General features: G+C 34.9%; 1 protein-coding gene across 1 annotated transcript in view; it reads left to right on the forward strand.

Moving 5' to 3' along the window:
* The window catches only part of NCKAP5 (NCK associated protein 5), a 1,061,012-nt gene that overhangs the window by 538,949 nt on the left and 505,305 nt on the right, over positions 1–16,758 (forward strand). The gene's annotated exons all lie outside the window — the stretch shown is intronic.

A 16,758-nucleotide genomic window follows, 5' to 3' on the forward strand; every position in this document is an offset into this window, starting at 1 on the left:
AAAATCAATACGGTTGTTTTGGTCCATCGCAACTTCATTTTACAGACTCTCTTTGCCAAAGTATCCGCCTGTGTGCCACTCTAATATCAGAGACGACTGTCTGGGGACCCAGGGTGTGCATAGGTGTGGGTTACCTGCTGTTGCTACCGCTAGGCAAAAACCAGAAGACCAGAATTTTTTTTTTCCTCACTTATGAAAAAACAATGGCACAGATGCAGTTTTTTCAGTGCTCTTTAAAAAATAATTCTCTTTTTTAAAACAGAGAAGTGGCACATTTCCAGACCCTGCAGGCTGCTTCTGTTGGATTTCATGAGTGCTAATTGACAATCCATCCAGGGAAAAGAATAAGAAATGTCTAGAATATACTGGCCTCTCCCTTCTGCCAGGCAAAGCAGAGGTCCGGAGCAAGAAGCTGAATGTGGAGTGCAATTTGGAATGGTGTGGTGGCTTTTGAGCACACTAGAATACTTAAGTGTGATCACACTGTTTGATCTTAATGCAGAGTCTTGAATGTTCAAACGATAAGAAACAACTGTTCAAAAGCATCTTTGTGGAATGAAATGGAAATAAGTTGGAGAAGATGAAGGTTTAGTCAAATAGTGAACGGGAAGTGTCCAGTCTGAACTTTGACTGCATTGGGAAATGTGTATGGGCTAGGCCATTCTGCATTGTCTCAGTGTTTTGTTTGGGGCTGGCTCCTGTCGTACGTGTCGTCAGCTATGTCCTAACTGGATGGGAAGAAGTGACAACATCTCTTGCTCTCCGTTTTTTCATCTTCAGAATGAGAAGGTTGGAATTGTATGATTCCATTAGCTTAGTGGATCACGTTACTGAACATTTGTTTATGTAAAGTTTTTATGATGGGGAGCTTTTCCTGGTAATAGCTAAATGTTATTTAAGCTCATAAGAACATGCCTCTAAAGAATGTGTCTTTCTGACTACCAATGAATGAACCTCAGTTGAAATAATCTCAGGCAGATAACTCACTAGTCTTTAACAAGATAAAAGCCCCTTTCAAAATATTGTACAAGTAATTGTTCATTGTAGAAAATACCCAGAACATGCAGGGAGACAAAGAGATTACTCTCACTGCTCAAAAAACAACTTTGGAAATGTTTCTAGTATTTCATTACTCATATTTTAATTATGATAAGAAAAATCACACTTATATGTTGACTGATTTAACAGATATTTATTGAGCACCTATTATGCGGCCAGCACTGTTCTAGGCACTGGGGAAAATTCAGTGAAAACAAAAAACAGGCGAAAATCTGAGAGCTTACATTCTAGGGGTTGTGGAGACAGACATTGAATGTATTTAGAGTGATAGATGGTGGAAGCATCTATGAGAAAATGAAATCAGGGGTAGGAGAGATTGGGAGTTCTAGGAAGTCACTATTTTAAGTAGAGTTTCATAGTAGTAAATCACTGAAAAGTTAGTATTTGAGCAAAACCTGAAGGAGGCAAGGAGTGAATGATGGTACTCTCTGGGGGAGGATCATTCTGGGTTGGGAGATGAGCAGGTGCAAAGGCCTGCGGTGCCTGAGGAAGAAAAGAGAGACAGACTACCTGGAGGGGAGTGAGAGAGAGAGAGTGAATAGAAGAAGATAACGTCAGGGCCGTGTTTGGGGACAGAAGGAAGGGTAAGTCATCAGGGTCCCAAGGGAACTCTGGCTGATGCTCTGAGTGATAGGAGCCATTGGAAGGCTATGTGTGCTACAGTGACCTGATGTAATTTACTACGGTTCATATTACTGGTTCCCCCCTTCTATAATTTATCTCATCTCAATTCTTAGAGACACCATAAGCCCTGACTTTCATTAATGTTCTTTATTTTGTTTCTTTTCCCTTTTACTCAAGGTTTTTCCCCTCTTTCCTTACCTGTGGTTTCGTACTTAATTACATGCTTCAGTTTTTCTGCTCGTAGGATTCATTTATTTCTCAAGTCCTGATTCTTTCAGCATCTGACAGCTCCTTAAGTCAGGCAGTTCTTTTCATCCTCTAAATTTAATTCTTGCTGTTACAAGCCCAGAAACTTTGTCATGTCTACCGCAGAAGCAGAAGGCCGTTCATCACAACCACATCACCTTATTTACAGTATTCTGTATTTTTATCCACATGAAAGGAAAAATAGTATGGAAAAAAGTTTAGGAAGTATTTTGAAAAAACACATATAATTGAGTCAGGTATTTATTTTTAAAATCATCAATGGACCTGTTTTAATCAAAGTCTTTAATGCAAAGCATGCCCTTTTAAAATTTGACTTTATGCAATACATTTCTTTACTTAGAAATTTTAAGATAGTACTCAAGACAACATTTTTGAGAAATTTATTGTATTATTTTAGCTCACTTACTACTTTTGAATAATTTTAGACTTACAAGAAAGTTTCACATCTGCATCTCCTTGATCCAGAGCTACAATTTTCATGTCTTACATGACTATGGCATCACTATCAAAAGTAAGAAATTATTGTTGGTATGTTGCTATTAACAAAACTTCAGATTTTATTAGAATTTCATCAGTTTTTCCAATAATTTCCATTTTCTGATCTATGATTCAATTCAGAGTACCACACTGCATATAGAGAGATTGCCTTTTTAAAGACAGTTTTTTAGGGGCGCCTGGGTGGCTTAGTCGGTTAAGCGTCTGGCTTTCGCTTAGGTCATGATCTCGCGGTTCGTGGGTTCGAGCCCTGCGTCGGGCTCTGTGCTGACTGCCAGCTCAGAGCCTGGAGCCTGTTTCAATCTGTGACTCCCTCTCTCTGACCCTCCCCTGTTCACGCTGTCTCTCTCTCTCTCCTAGAAATAAATAAAACATAAAAAAAAATTAAAAAAAATAAATGAAGACATTTTTTTAATGTTTATTTTTGAGGGAAAGAGAGACAGAGAGAACAGGGCAAATGCAAGAGAGAGAGACACAGAATCCAAAGCAGGCTCCAGGCTCTGAGCTGTCAGCACAGAGCCCAACACAGGGTTCAAATTCACAGACTGTGAGATGATGACCTGAGCTGAAGTTGGAGGCTTAACCAACTGAGTCACCAACGTGCCCCTAGAGAGATTGTTTTTTTTTTTTTTTTTTTTTTAATTATTTCTGAGAGAGAGAGACAGTGTGAACAGGGGAGGGTCAGAGAGAGAGGGAGACACAGAATCCGAAGCAGACTCCAGGCTCCGAGCCGTCAGCAGAGAGCCCAACGCGGGCTCGAACCCACAAACCGTGAGATCATGACCCGAGCCAAAGTCGGAAGCTCAACCAACTGAGCCACCCAGGTTCCCTAAGAGATTGCTTTTTAATGGCTAGTTGATACATATGTGGCAGTACAAAGATCATGAGCTTGCCAGTAGTTGCCTATGTACATTACCAGGTGTTATCAATTCTGACTGCTCTCTCTTTTGTTCTTTTAACTCAAGTATTTATTTGGGGGAGCTTTCTTCCAGCAATTAGATATGTCATATTTGTTTCCATTGCTCTTAACTCTTTCAAATACTATTGTTTTCATACTTAACTTTTCATTATTTTTCACAAACTGCTCTAAGGTGTTGTTGCAAGTTGTTGCCTCTTCATTCTAGGAGATTCTGTTTCAGCTTATCTCAGGCACAGAAACACTGTCCGTGTATGGAGGTACAGTGTTCCACACCAAACCCGTCTCAGTTTATGTACAAAATCTATTCTGTCCTTAAGAGTTTGATGTCATCTTAAGTTTTATTGTATGCAGAAAGGCCCATTTCAGTCCAAAGTATAAAGATATTCATTATCATTATCTTTTAGAAGTATATATAGTTTTCCCCATAAGTCTTTGCATCTTCTATGTGGAATTAAATTGATGTGAGGCAGAGATCAAAAGAAAATTTTCCCAAATTGATATTAATTTCCCAACATCATTTATTAGACGATCTAAACTTTGCTGTCGTCTTCATCATATTCCACCTACCCCTGTCAGTCTACATGAGCTACTGGACTCATTCAGAATTACACTATTCTGAATTGTTTTATTTACTAGAAATTGATAGTTTACTTAATATTTTGTAGGCCAGATTTCTTCTGGCCATACTTTTTCCCCAAACTTGCAAAGACAATTTTATTTATGAATGGCAATAAGAGTTTAGGAGTTAAAGAATATGTATTTAGATTTTTTTTAAATGTAGAGAACACTTTTATTTGTATTTACAACACAACAAAGTATCACAGAGAGACTGTTTCAAAAATGACGTGAACAATGGCTTTGATGTTTTCTTAAATTTATGTTTAGAATGTTTTGGAAGGCTATCACTTCTACCACTGTTTATCTTTGTTTTTTATCAGAGCTATTATTTTGACAGAATGCTATTATTCTACTAAACATAATTTTTAAAATGCTTGGGGTAATTATGCCAAATCATCGATACACTATGGTTTCTTTTCATCTCATTGAGTAACTTCTACTTGGGTAAAAGAAAAATATCAGTTCTTGATTTCTCATCTGAAGGCTCTAAGGACACAAAGGAACTCCATTTACTCTGTTGTTAGATTCCCTTTTATCCTACATCTAGATCCTTAGACACTGCCTGGATGGACATGGAGCTATGGTCCCTAAAATACCAGCTCTCATTACTAGTTTTCTTGGGGTCAGGTCTTGTTTTTGATAGAATTAGAAGTGTGTTGTTCACAGTCATCCAGTAGGCCATCCATCTTATTTTCTAAGTGATAGTAATCAAAGGGGGTTAGTATGGGACCAAGGTGCATTAGTGTTTCTTTTTCCTTTTTTTTTTTTTAATTGGGATACAATTAACATATTCCATTAGCTTCAGATGCACAACACATGATTTGATATAGGCATATAGATATAGTGAAATGATTACCATAATAAGTCTATGGGCACCTGAGTGACTAGTTGGTTAAATGTCAAAGTCTTGTTTTTGGCTCAAGTCATGATTTCATCATGGTGAGATCGAGGTCCATAAAAATTTTGAAATTGTCTTTCCTATTTCTATGAAAAATACCATTGGGATTTTAATAGCGATTGCATTCAATCTATGGATTGCTTGGGTAGTATTGCTTGGGTAGATATTTTAATAATACTCTTTGAGTCAGTGAGCACAGACTATCTTTTCATTGATTTGTGCCACCTTCAGTTTCTTTCATGAATGTCTTAAAGTTTTCCACATACAAATCTTTTACCTACTTCATTAAATTGATTCTTAAGTATTTTATTCTTTTTGGTGCACTTATAAATGATTTTTTAAAATTTCTCTTTCTCATCACTATTAATATAGAGAAGTTCAACTGATTTTTGAAAAATTGTGTTTCTAACAGTATGAAAAGTTTGGACTTATCTCATTGTGTTAATAGGCTGATGTAGGAAGTAGTCATTATTGTTGACTTCTAAATTATCACCCAAAGAAGAACGTCTGGGAGAACACATCATTCACAGTGTTTATCACTGGCTCAAATATATCCACAATAAATATATGGAGAAAGAGCAGAACTCTTTAATTTCCTTACAAAAGCCAAGATAGAAAATCTTCTCTATCTACTTGGCTTTTAATTTATGGAGAATTGAGAATGGTAGGTGCTAAACTTTAGGACATGTTTCCTTACATGTGCTAACGTTTGGAAATAGGTCCTACATATTATTTTGTTCATTTATTTATTCAACATAATATCAGCAGAGAATAGAATGAGGTCCTTGTTTTCATGAAATATAAAATATAAAATACTTATTATACAAATACATCAATGTCCTAGTTTTCATGATCCCTTTTTGGTCAGTAGTATTAGAAATCATTAACAGACAAAAAATTAGAGTAATTCTGAAAATGAAAATATAATACTTTAAGTGATTCATTTTTTAAAACAGATTATAAGGAACCTTAAAAATATTTAAACTCAGTGACAGTGAAAGCACTACTTTTTAAACAATTTATAAAAAAATTTTTTTTATTTATTTCTAGGAGAGAGAGAGAGACAGTGTGAGCAGGGGAGGGTCAGAGAGAGAGGGAGACACAGACTCTGAAATAGGCTCCAGGCTCTGAGCTGGCAGTCAGCACAGAGCCTGACACGGGGCTCGAACCCACGAACCGCGAGATCATGACCTAAGTGAAAGTCGGACGCTTAACCGACTAAGCCACCCAGACGCCCCTGAAAGCACTACTTTTTAGATGTAATCAAATTAATACCTAAAGTGAAGTGTATAGCTTTAAATTAAATGTACAAAATAAATTGGCAAAAAATAAATTTAAAATTGATCATCTAGTTGAGTAGTAATAAAGAATTTAAAAAAATACCTAAATAAAGAAGAAAGAAATAATGAAATAGAAACCATTGAATTACAAATGAAGAAATATCATAAAATTGTCAACATTACTAATTTATCAATTTATGCTTAATAAGGCAGTTGGGCCATGTAAACATTGGATATTTGATTTCAGGAGTTACTAGTGCTTAGGTACACTCTTGCTATTATGATTGTGTGTTTTGAAAAGAGTCCTTATTGTCTAGAGACACATGCAGGAATATTTACCAGTAATATTCCTAGCTTTGTCCAGGTTTCTGTGATGTCTAGGTTTACCTCAAAATAATATTGGACAGAGGAATTAGGTGATTTAGAAGAAAGAAAACTGGCCATATTTGGTAACTAAAGAAGTTGAATATTGGGGCGCCTGGGTGGCTAAGTCAGTTGAGCATCCCACCTCAGCTCAGGTCATATTCTCACAGCTCATGAGTTCGAGCCCTGCATCAGGCTCTGTGCTGACATCTCAGAGCCTGGAGACTACTTCTGATTCTGTGTCTCCCTCTTTCTCTCTCTCTCAGAAATAAATAAAACATTATAAAAATTGTTTTTAAATAAATAAACACTAAAAAAGAGGTTGAGTATTTATTATACTTTACTTTTTACCTTTATGAAGGTTTAAAAATTGGTTTGTGTTAAAAGTTTTTTTAAAAATCTGCCCCCTAAAAATTTGCTAGGCTTTGATGATTTTACCCAGTTCAACCAAACCTTTAGTAAAAGAGGTGCTGTTTTATACAAATTGGTGCTGAAAAAAAGAAAATGAGAGACATATCCCAACTCACTTAGCCCATAATCACAGACAGATATTATGAATATAATTTTCTTTGTGATGAGAACTCTTAGAATCTACCCTTAATGACTTTTATATATCATACAGCAGTGGTAACTACAGTCCTTCTGTTATACATGATTTCTCTAGCACTTATTTATCTTATAACTGGAAGTTTGTACCTTTGGATCACTTCCATCCAATTTCACCCTTGCACCCATAATCACAAGTCTGATCTTTAATTCATAGAGTTCTTTTTAAAATTTCAATTCCACATATAAGTGAGATCTTTATAGTATTTATCTTTCTTTGTTGGACTAAACTTCAATGAGCCTAATTCTCAAGGTCCATCCATACTGCCATAAGTGGTAGAATTCCCTCGTTTTTTAATGAATTAATAGTATTCCATTCTCTCTCTATATATCTATATACATGGATATATACATATACATATATATAGATAGATATAGACATAATTCTATATACAGATAGATATAATTCTATATAAATATATGTTCTATCTCTATGCAATATATCTATATAGAATATAGAGAATATTTTCTATATTCTCTCTATATATGCCACATATATTCTGTATGGATATATCTTATAATTATATAAAATTATATCTGTTATGGAATATGATACTTATTCTATAACTATATTCTCACTCCTATATATGTATATGTATATTTCTACATATCTAATTATATCTGTATAGAATTATACCTATATAATATATATCCATATTTTACACACACATACCATAGTTTCTTTATCAATTCATCCAATAAATGATGGACACTTAGGTTGTTTCTCTGTCTTCACTACTATAAAAATTGCTGCTATGAATATGAAAGTACAAATACCTATTTGACACAGTGATTTCACTTCCTTTGTACATATTCTCAGAAGTAGAATTTCTGGATCATATGATAATTGTATTTTTAATTTTTTGAGGAAACCCCATGCTGTTTTTCATAGTGGCCACACCAGTTTATATTCCTACCAACAGTGCCTGAGAGTTACCTTTCCTCTACATCCTTCACCAGCATTGGGGTCTCTTGTCTTTTTGATGCTAACTATTCCAACAGGCATGAGGTGGGATCTCACTGTTTTCATGTGCATATTCCTAATGATTGATGTTGACCATCTTGTCATGTACCTGTTGACCATTTTTATTATTTACTTTGGCAAAATACCTATTCAGGTCCTTTTCCTATTCTTTAAATTTCCTACTACTGCTACTACTACTACTACTACTATTACTACTATTGCTATTCAGTTATACGAGTTCCCTGTATATTTTGGATATTAACCCCTTATCACATATATGGTTTGCAAATATTTTTAATCATTACATATTGCCTTTTCATTTTGTGAATTGTTTCTTTTGGTATGCAGAAAATTTTTAGTTTATTATAGTCTCACTTGCTAATTTTTCTATTTTTTTGTTTGAGCTTTAGGTGTCATGTGCAAAAGTTGTCAAGAGCCATATCAAGGAGCTTTGTTCGTATGTGTTCTTTTGGGAGTATTATGGTTTCAGGTCTTATGTTTAAGTCCTTAATCTATTTCATGTTAATTTTTGTGAGTATGGAAGATCAGGGTCTAGTTTCATTCTTATGCATGTGAATATCCATGCACCAGCACCATATTTGGTTACCAGCACCATTATTGAAGAAACTGTCTTTTTTCCAGAGTATTTTTGGCTCTTTTATGTTGCAGACTTTGAGTCTGGACTTCTCTCTTGTCCAGCAAGAGAGTGGATGCAGAATTGAATATGAGTGGGGCTGATGTCCAAGAGGAGACAAGAGCCCTGAACAGAGGTTTTGTCTCATTTTTTTGAGCTTACAAGATATTACCCACGTGGTGTACATGAAGAAAACAAGAACTTACACATGTGAATGTGGAGAAAACAATCAAACAGTAATCATTAACTTGTGTGTGTAAGAAGCAGAGGGCCTGAGGGTGCAACTGGAGTTTATGATCAAGATGGAAAGTAATTTCATACAAGTGATATAACAAGTTACTCATGATCCCCTTAACTATCTCGCTGACTAATCTTGGGCATTTTTGCCCTGTGGTGCTGGTTTTCTACCCTGAGCTTTTTTCTAATCCGTTTATGTAAGTAGAACCTGTTTCTCCACACTTTTATATAATTAGTTGACCACATATGCTCAGGTTTATTTCTGGGTTCTCAGTTCTTTTTCATTGCTCTGTATGTCTGTCTGTATGCCAATATCATTCTGTTTTAATTACTATGGTCTTATAATATAGCTTGATGCCTCCCACTTTGTTCTTCATTTTCAGGTTTGCTTTGGCTATTTGGGTCTTTTTTTGGTTCCATATAAATTTTATGATTGTTTTTTCAACTGTAAAAAGAAATGTCACTGGAATCTTTATAGGGATTGCTCTGAAGTATAAATGGTTTTTGGAAATACTCTCATTTTCATGATATTAATTCTTTCAATTTATGAACATGGGATACCTTTCCTCCTTCACTCTTCCTCCCACCCCCACTTCATTTGTTCCTTCCTGTTTCCTTAGCACTTTCTTAATATCTGCCATTGCAAGATGCTTTGGTCTCATCCTGCATATTTCCTGCCACAGTGTCAGAATCAGCCATTTTCCTAAGGAACACGGTTTCCTTTTAATGGACAAGGGTATTAAAACCAAGATAAGTGCTAGGTGCCAACTTACTTTTATGAAGCTTGTTTTTTAAAGTGGTGTTTTTTTCTAGGACTGAAATGATTGCTTAACATTAGAAAAGTGATTAATGTAGTTGAAAATGGTAATAGATTAGAGAAAATAAGACTTCAATAGATACAGAGTAAAACATTTGATAAAATTCAATCACAGTTTATAATATTCTTCAAAACTATGTAGTCAGCCAAGAATAAAAGTGTATTTCCTTAAACTGATAAAGGCTTTCCACTGAAAATCTTCAGTAAACCTACTTAATCCTGAAAAGTTAAAAAGTATTCCTGTTAAAATCTATAGCCAGACAAGGGTGCCTCCTGTCACTGCTTATTTTCATTGTACATCTGGTCCTAACTTCCCCAAGATAAATAAATGATATTAAATTATATAAGGATGGGAGGAAAAAGCAGATTTTGTATTATTTTCAAGTAATGTTCATCTAAATAGGAAATCTAAGGTCCTCTTAAACTTTAAGATTGTTGAATACAAAATGAATATACAGAAGTCAATAGAAATGTAACACCTCAATTATCAACTCTTAGAGTTTTGAAAGGTAATACTTAAAATCATTCTTAAAACCCATATATGAATACGTATAAAAAGGGATGTATGAAATATTTACAGAAAAATTTTTAAAGAGTACAAAAAGACACCAACATTAGTGGAGAGATATGTCACTCATTCTTGGAAGGAAAGACTCCATAATATAAAGATAACAACTTACCCCAGTATACATTTCCTGTAATTTCACTCAGAATTCCAAAAGGGTTTGCACAGAATACAAAAATAGAAGCATTGAAGACAGAAAGTAGGTGTGACAAAATGTAGGTTTAAGTACACAAGATACAATTGTAAAGACAGGTCATGGAGGCGTTGTGTCCTACCATACGTGAAGATTCATCATAAAGCTAGAGCAATCAAATCAAGGGGGTGTTGGGCAAAGATATTCAAATATACCAGGAGAACAAAATGGAAATCCTTGAAGTATACTTATATTATACTTACATACTTAAATGAATATATATACCGATATGTAATGGGAGTTGAATTGCAATTCAATGAGAAAAGAATGGACAATTCAAAGTTACCACTGTGACAATTTATTTGATAAATTATATAATTTCATTGCTACCAAGCCCCATGCACAAAAGTATATCTTGGATGAATCAGAAAATGAAAAACTTAAAGGAGAATTTTAAGACTTTTAGAAGTAAATATAAGGAAATATCTTTATGATATTGAAATAAGGGAGGATGTATTAAAAAATAAAAGAAGACAGTATGTGCAAGACATAGTAAAAGACTGAAAAATCTGGATGCATTAAGAGTAAAAGCCTTTAGCCTAAGAAAAAGAAAAAAAAAGACCTCATTAACAAAGTGGAAGAGTGAGCTGATGGCTGATTTTAAGAGATTCTCAAGGCAAGCCAATAGGAAAGTTCCATGACCATAAACATTCAAAGTTTCTTCGAGAAAATATAGACTACATATTAAAACATCACTGGGATAACACATGATGCCCATCTATTTGGAAACAATTTTAGAAGTCTGAAAATGCCAGTAGGTAAGGGTATGTAAAAGTTCAGACTGGTCTATATGGTAGACAGGAGTGTAGCTGGTGTGAAACAGTTAGGAGATACATTCTGTGTTACCTAGTCAAGTGGAATGTGAAACATAGCCTCTGACAAGCACTTCTCTGTTTCAATCCTTGAGAAACTCTAACAGAAAACAAAAAGACTCCTAGAATAGATGAGTCAACTGATTTCTTCAAACAGTAAAAATCGTATATGCAGAAGTTAAAGGGAACTGGATCTGCATGTATCAATATGGATAAATCCCAGAAACAACACTAACTAATGATATATAAGTAGAAAAACTCTAATATGTGTGGGAACCACACCAAATTTAGAATAATGAATATGCTTCAGTTTTATCCATTTATTTAATTTCTTAATGAAGGAAATATAAAATGTTTCAAGAAATATGTTAAATCTGTGTAGAGTTAAGGCACGTCTCCTATTTCTGAAATGTTTTCTGAATTTTAAAAATATTTAATCATTAACAATCTTAAGTGAATTTACATACAGATGTTGAAATTTAATAATAAAAAAACTATAACAACATCATAAAAGAAGTAAGGCAGGAGAAATTGGAAGAAAATAGTAGATTGCCAAGAGAAAGTATTAGAAAATGTATATTTATGATGTGGGCCTAGTGAAGGGATGTTTCTCCATGACACTGGCCTCAAACTGTGAAGGTGAAAGATAGAGAATAGAGATAATAAAAAGTGTTTGCTTCTGTTGAACGAAAGGTTACATAACCTGAGGTAATAAATTAAACACCTTTTTTTTATTGTAACAGACATGATAAAAAGATGTAAAATTCTGTGAATTTTCAGAGAAGTCCTCAGACTAATGCTGTAGATTATATAGCCAAGTTCAACCTTTAACTGTGTTTGATAAATTGGATCTGTCCAGACATTCTCTGATTTCCGTAGGATTCTTTCAAGCTGAAGAGACTGTTTTTACTTCCCACTCCAGGAAATCTCTTGGTAACCTCAGGTGAAATGTCCACCTTCCTTTTATTCCAGGTCACATATTGGAGATAGAATATCTATCAGGAAACTTGGCAACTATTCAAGATTTGTTCCTTTTTTCAAAGGCAGAAGTTTCAGGAGACTATGTATTTATGCATGAAAAGGGGTGACTCATAGCGCCTTATGGGGCTGAAATGACCTTCTCTGCTTCTGTATTTTGTGTTTGAAAGGCAGGTAGAGCAGTAGAGGACCCCATGAAGTAAGGCACCATCCCTTCTTCTTATACTTTTACAATTGAAGTAAAATTTATTAGCAGTGAATGTACATATGTTAATTGTACAATGTGATAAGTTTAGACAGATATATTCACTTGTGATACCAACACCCCGGTTGAGTCATAGAATATTTTTATTACCCCAGAAAGTTCCCTTTTAACCCTTTTCAGTTATTCACACACTCCTTTGGTGTACTTCATATAATTCATGCATTGTTTTTGCCTATTCTTAAATTTTACATAAACGTTATGGAGTATGTATTCTTTTGGGTCTTAATTCCTTCAACATTGGAGATTCATCCATGTGTTGTGTGTCTCAGGTTTTACTTGTTTGTTTGGTGAAGCCAAAAAATGTTTCATTGTATGAGTATACACCATTTACCCAAGTTTTCTTTTGACAGGTAACTTTTTTTTTTTCTCTCCTCAATTCAGTCTGTTATAAACAAGGCAGCTATGAAACTCATGTACAATTATTTTTCTGGTCATTTCAGCCCATTATCACATACATGATTTTGCAAACACTTTCTCCCAGTCTGTAGGTTTTCTTTTAACTTCCCTTTGAAACACAAAACTTTTTAGTTTTAAAGAACTTTGGGGCACCTGGGTGGCTTAGTCGGTTAAGCGTCCGACTTTCGCTTAGGTCATGGTCTCGCGGTTCGTGGGTTCGAGCCCCACGTCGGGTTCTGTGCTGACTGCCAGCTCAGAGCCTGGAGCCTATTTCAGAGTCTGTGTCTCCCTCTCTCTCTGACCCTCCCCTGCTCACGCTCTCTCTCTCTCTCTCTCCTAGAAATAAATAAAAATATTAAAAAAAATAAAATAAAGAACTTTAATTTATCGATTGTTTCTTTTGTCAATTTTGGTGTCCCATCCAAGAAGGCTTTGCCTAACCAAGGTCACAAAGATTTTTCTCTAAGGGATTTATAGTCTTAGCTCTTACTTTTAGGTCTGTGGGCCCTGTTGAGTTACTTATTGTGTGTTGTTTGACATAGGAGTCCAACATGATTTCATACGTGGCCGTTAGTTATCTTAGCACCATTTGTTGAAAAACCTGTTCCCCGCCGCCCCTTGAATTGTCTTGACACCATTGGTGGAAATCGGTTGATATGAATGTAAAGGTTTGGTTTTGGACTTTGAGTCTATAGGTCTAACCTTATATAGGTTGAATGTGGCCTTGATTACTGGAGTACCACTGAGTAGATTTTGAATTTAGAAGTGTACATCTGACAACTTCATTCTTTTTCAAGATTGTTTTGACTCTTCTAGGCCCTTTGCATTTCAGTATGAATTTCAAGATCAGCTTATTAATATCTATGGGGGTAAAATGCCAGCTGAGATTTTGGTAGGGATTGCATTGAATTGGTTAAATTAGTGTTGCTGGATTTGTGACTTCATATGAATGAAATTCAGAGTACATACTTTTTTGTGTCTAAGGTTTTCAGAGTATAATGTTTTTGAGATTTATTCATGTCATTGTATGTATTAATAGTTCATTCCCTTATATTACTGAGTAGTAAGTCTTTGTGTAGATACACATATTCTATCTATTTTCCTGTAGATAAACTTTTGGGTAGTTTCTAGTTTTTGGCTGTTATAAATTAAGCAACTTTGAACATTCATAAGTAAATGTTTATAGGGTATTTTTATTTCTCTTGGACAAGTACCTAGGGGTGGAATTGCTGGATCTTATGTTAACTGTATGTTTATTTTATAAGAAATGGCCAATGTATTTTCCCAAATAGCTGTTTCATTTTATATTTCCACCAGGAACATATGAGAATTTTGGTCAATTGACACATTGGCCAGTATTTGAAATTGTTACTCTTTTTGATTTTCTTTTCTTCTCTTTTCTCCTTAAGGTTTGTTTGTTTGTTTATTTATTTTTGAGAGAGAGAGAGAGAGCGAGCGAGAGCACAAGCAGGAGAGGGGCACACAGAGAGGGATCCAAAGGATCCAAAGCAGGCTCCAAGCCAACAGCAGCAAGCCCAATGCAGGGCTTGAACTCACAAAGCACGAGATCATGACCTGAACCAAAGCGGATGCTTAACCAACTGAGCCATACAGGCTCCCCTAATTTCAGACATTGTAATTGATATATGGTGGTATCTCATTGTGATTTACTTTGCATTTCCTTGATGGTGGAAGATCCTGAGCACTTTTCATCCCACTATTGTCCCTTTATATGTCTGGTAAATTGTAGTTATTTGAGTGAAGTGATTAATTTTCTTATTGAGTTTCATGAGTTTCTGATACATTTTAGATACAAATCTGTTGTCAAAATAACTGTTGAATTTTTTTCCCATTCTTTGGTTTGCCTACTCATTTCAAAAAAAAAAAAAAAAAGTGGTGTCCTTTGATGAGCACAAGCATTTTTAAATTAAAAAAATTTAATGTTTATTTGTTTTTGAGAGAGGGAAATACAGAGCTCAAGCAGGGGAGGGACAGAGAGAGAGGGAGTCATAGAATCCAAAGCAGGATCCAGGCTCCAAGCTGTCAGCACAGAGCCCGAAACAGGACTCAAACTCATGAACCATGAGATCATGACCTGAGCCAAAGTCAGATGCTTAACCAACTTAGCCACCAAGGCACCCCAGATGAGCAGAAGCATTTTAACAAAGATGACACTGTGGTTTTTTGTTTGTTTACTTATTTGTTTAGTCTTTCAGAGTTAGTGCTTTCTGTAATCAAATAATCTTTCCATACCCTACATTGACTGAAATACTTTTTTCCCCCTCTAGAGGCTATAAATGTTTGGATTTATGTTTATATCTATCATTCAGTGGTACTTAATTTTTGTCCAAGGTGTGAAGTAAGGCTTGGGGTTCAATATTCTTAAAAATACAGATATTGACACATTTTGTATCATTTTTTGAAATGACCTTGCTTCCTTTATTGAGAGTCTTCAATGCTGTTTTTGGAAACTGTTTCCTCTGTATGTGCAACTCGATATTGGGATTTCCTCTTCTGTTCCATATATCTATTTCTCTATCTTTTTCAAATACTACCTATCCGTAGTATTTTACATTTGTCAGTGCAGAGCTCTTGAACACATTCTTATTAAATTTAACCCTAATTATTTTCTGAATGTTGGTGTTAATGAAATGAAACTTATTAAAAATTTTTTATTCTAAATTTGGTCATTCTTTCAGAACTTTAGAAATGATGTTCCACTTCCTTCTGGCTACCCAGATTTCTGATGAGAAATCTGTAGTAATTAGATTTGTTTCTCCTTAATTTTGGTCTCTGTTTTGTTTGTGTATTTGCTTTATTCCGTCTTTGGCTTCCCACAGTGTAACTATGTTTTGGAGCATAGAATTCTTTGAATTTATCCTGTTTGGGGTTCATTGACCCTCTTTAATTAGTAAATTTATGTATTTGACCATTTTTTCCACCCCATTTTTTCTCTGTCTTTCTAGAACACTGATTATATGAATCACAGAAATTTTGGTATCATCACACTGATCTCAGAGTTCATATTCATTTTTATTATCTCTTGACATATTGGATAATTTCAATTGATGTATCTTTGCATTCATAGATTGTTTGGTTGTCTCCATTCTGCTATTGACTTATCCAGTGAATGTTTTATTTTGGTTTTCCCGTTTCTTAGTTTTCAATTTTCTTCCTATTTTTTCTATTTTACAGTTTCAACATATTCTTTATTTTTTGTATCTTCTAATTCTTTGGTAAGATATTCTGTTTCCATCTCCCCACCCCTTTTCAAGGATTTGGCCTTTTGTTTAAAAGAATAAAAGGGTTCATCTGAGTGGCTCAGTTAGTTAAGTATCCGACTTGATTTCAGTTCAGGTTACATGATCTCACCGTCTGTGAGTCTGAGCCCCACTTTGGGCTCTATGCTGACAGCATGGAGCCTCCTTGGGATTCTCTCCCTCTCCCTCTCTCTGCTACTCCTTTCACTTGCTCTGTCTTACTAAAGATAAATAAATAAATAAACATGTAACAAATAAAAGAATGGTATATTTTCTTTTTTAATGCCTTAAAAAAACTCCCAACGTCTGTATCAACCAGGAGTGGGTGTCTATTGATTGTCTTTTTTCTCGTGAGTTGCAGTTTTCCCATTTCTTCATATGCTGAGTAATTTGGGACTGTGTCCTGGACATCTTAATATTATATCAAGAGACTCTTGGTCCTGCTTGAATATGAAGGAGAATATTGATGTTTTTATTTATTTTCTTTGATCATTTTCCAGAATAGGTT

This window comes from Hyaena hyaena, unplaced genomic scaffold (assembly GCF_003009895.1).
Source record: "Hyaena hyaena isolate Hyena2069 unplaced genomic scaffold, ASM300989v1 scaffold_41, whole genome shotgun sequence".
NCBI lineage: Eukaryota > Metazoa > Chordata > Mammalia > Carnivora > Hyaenidae > Hyaena > Hyaena hyaena.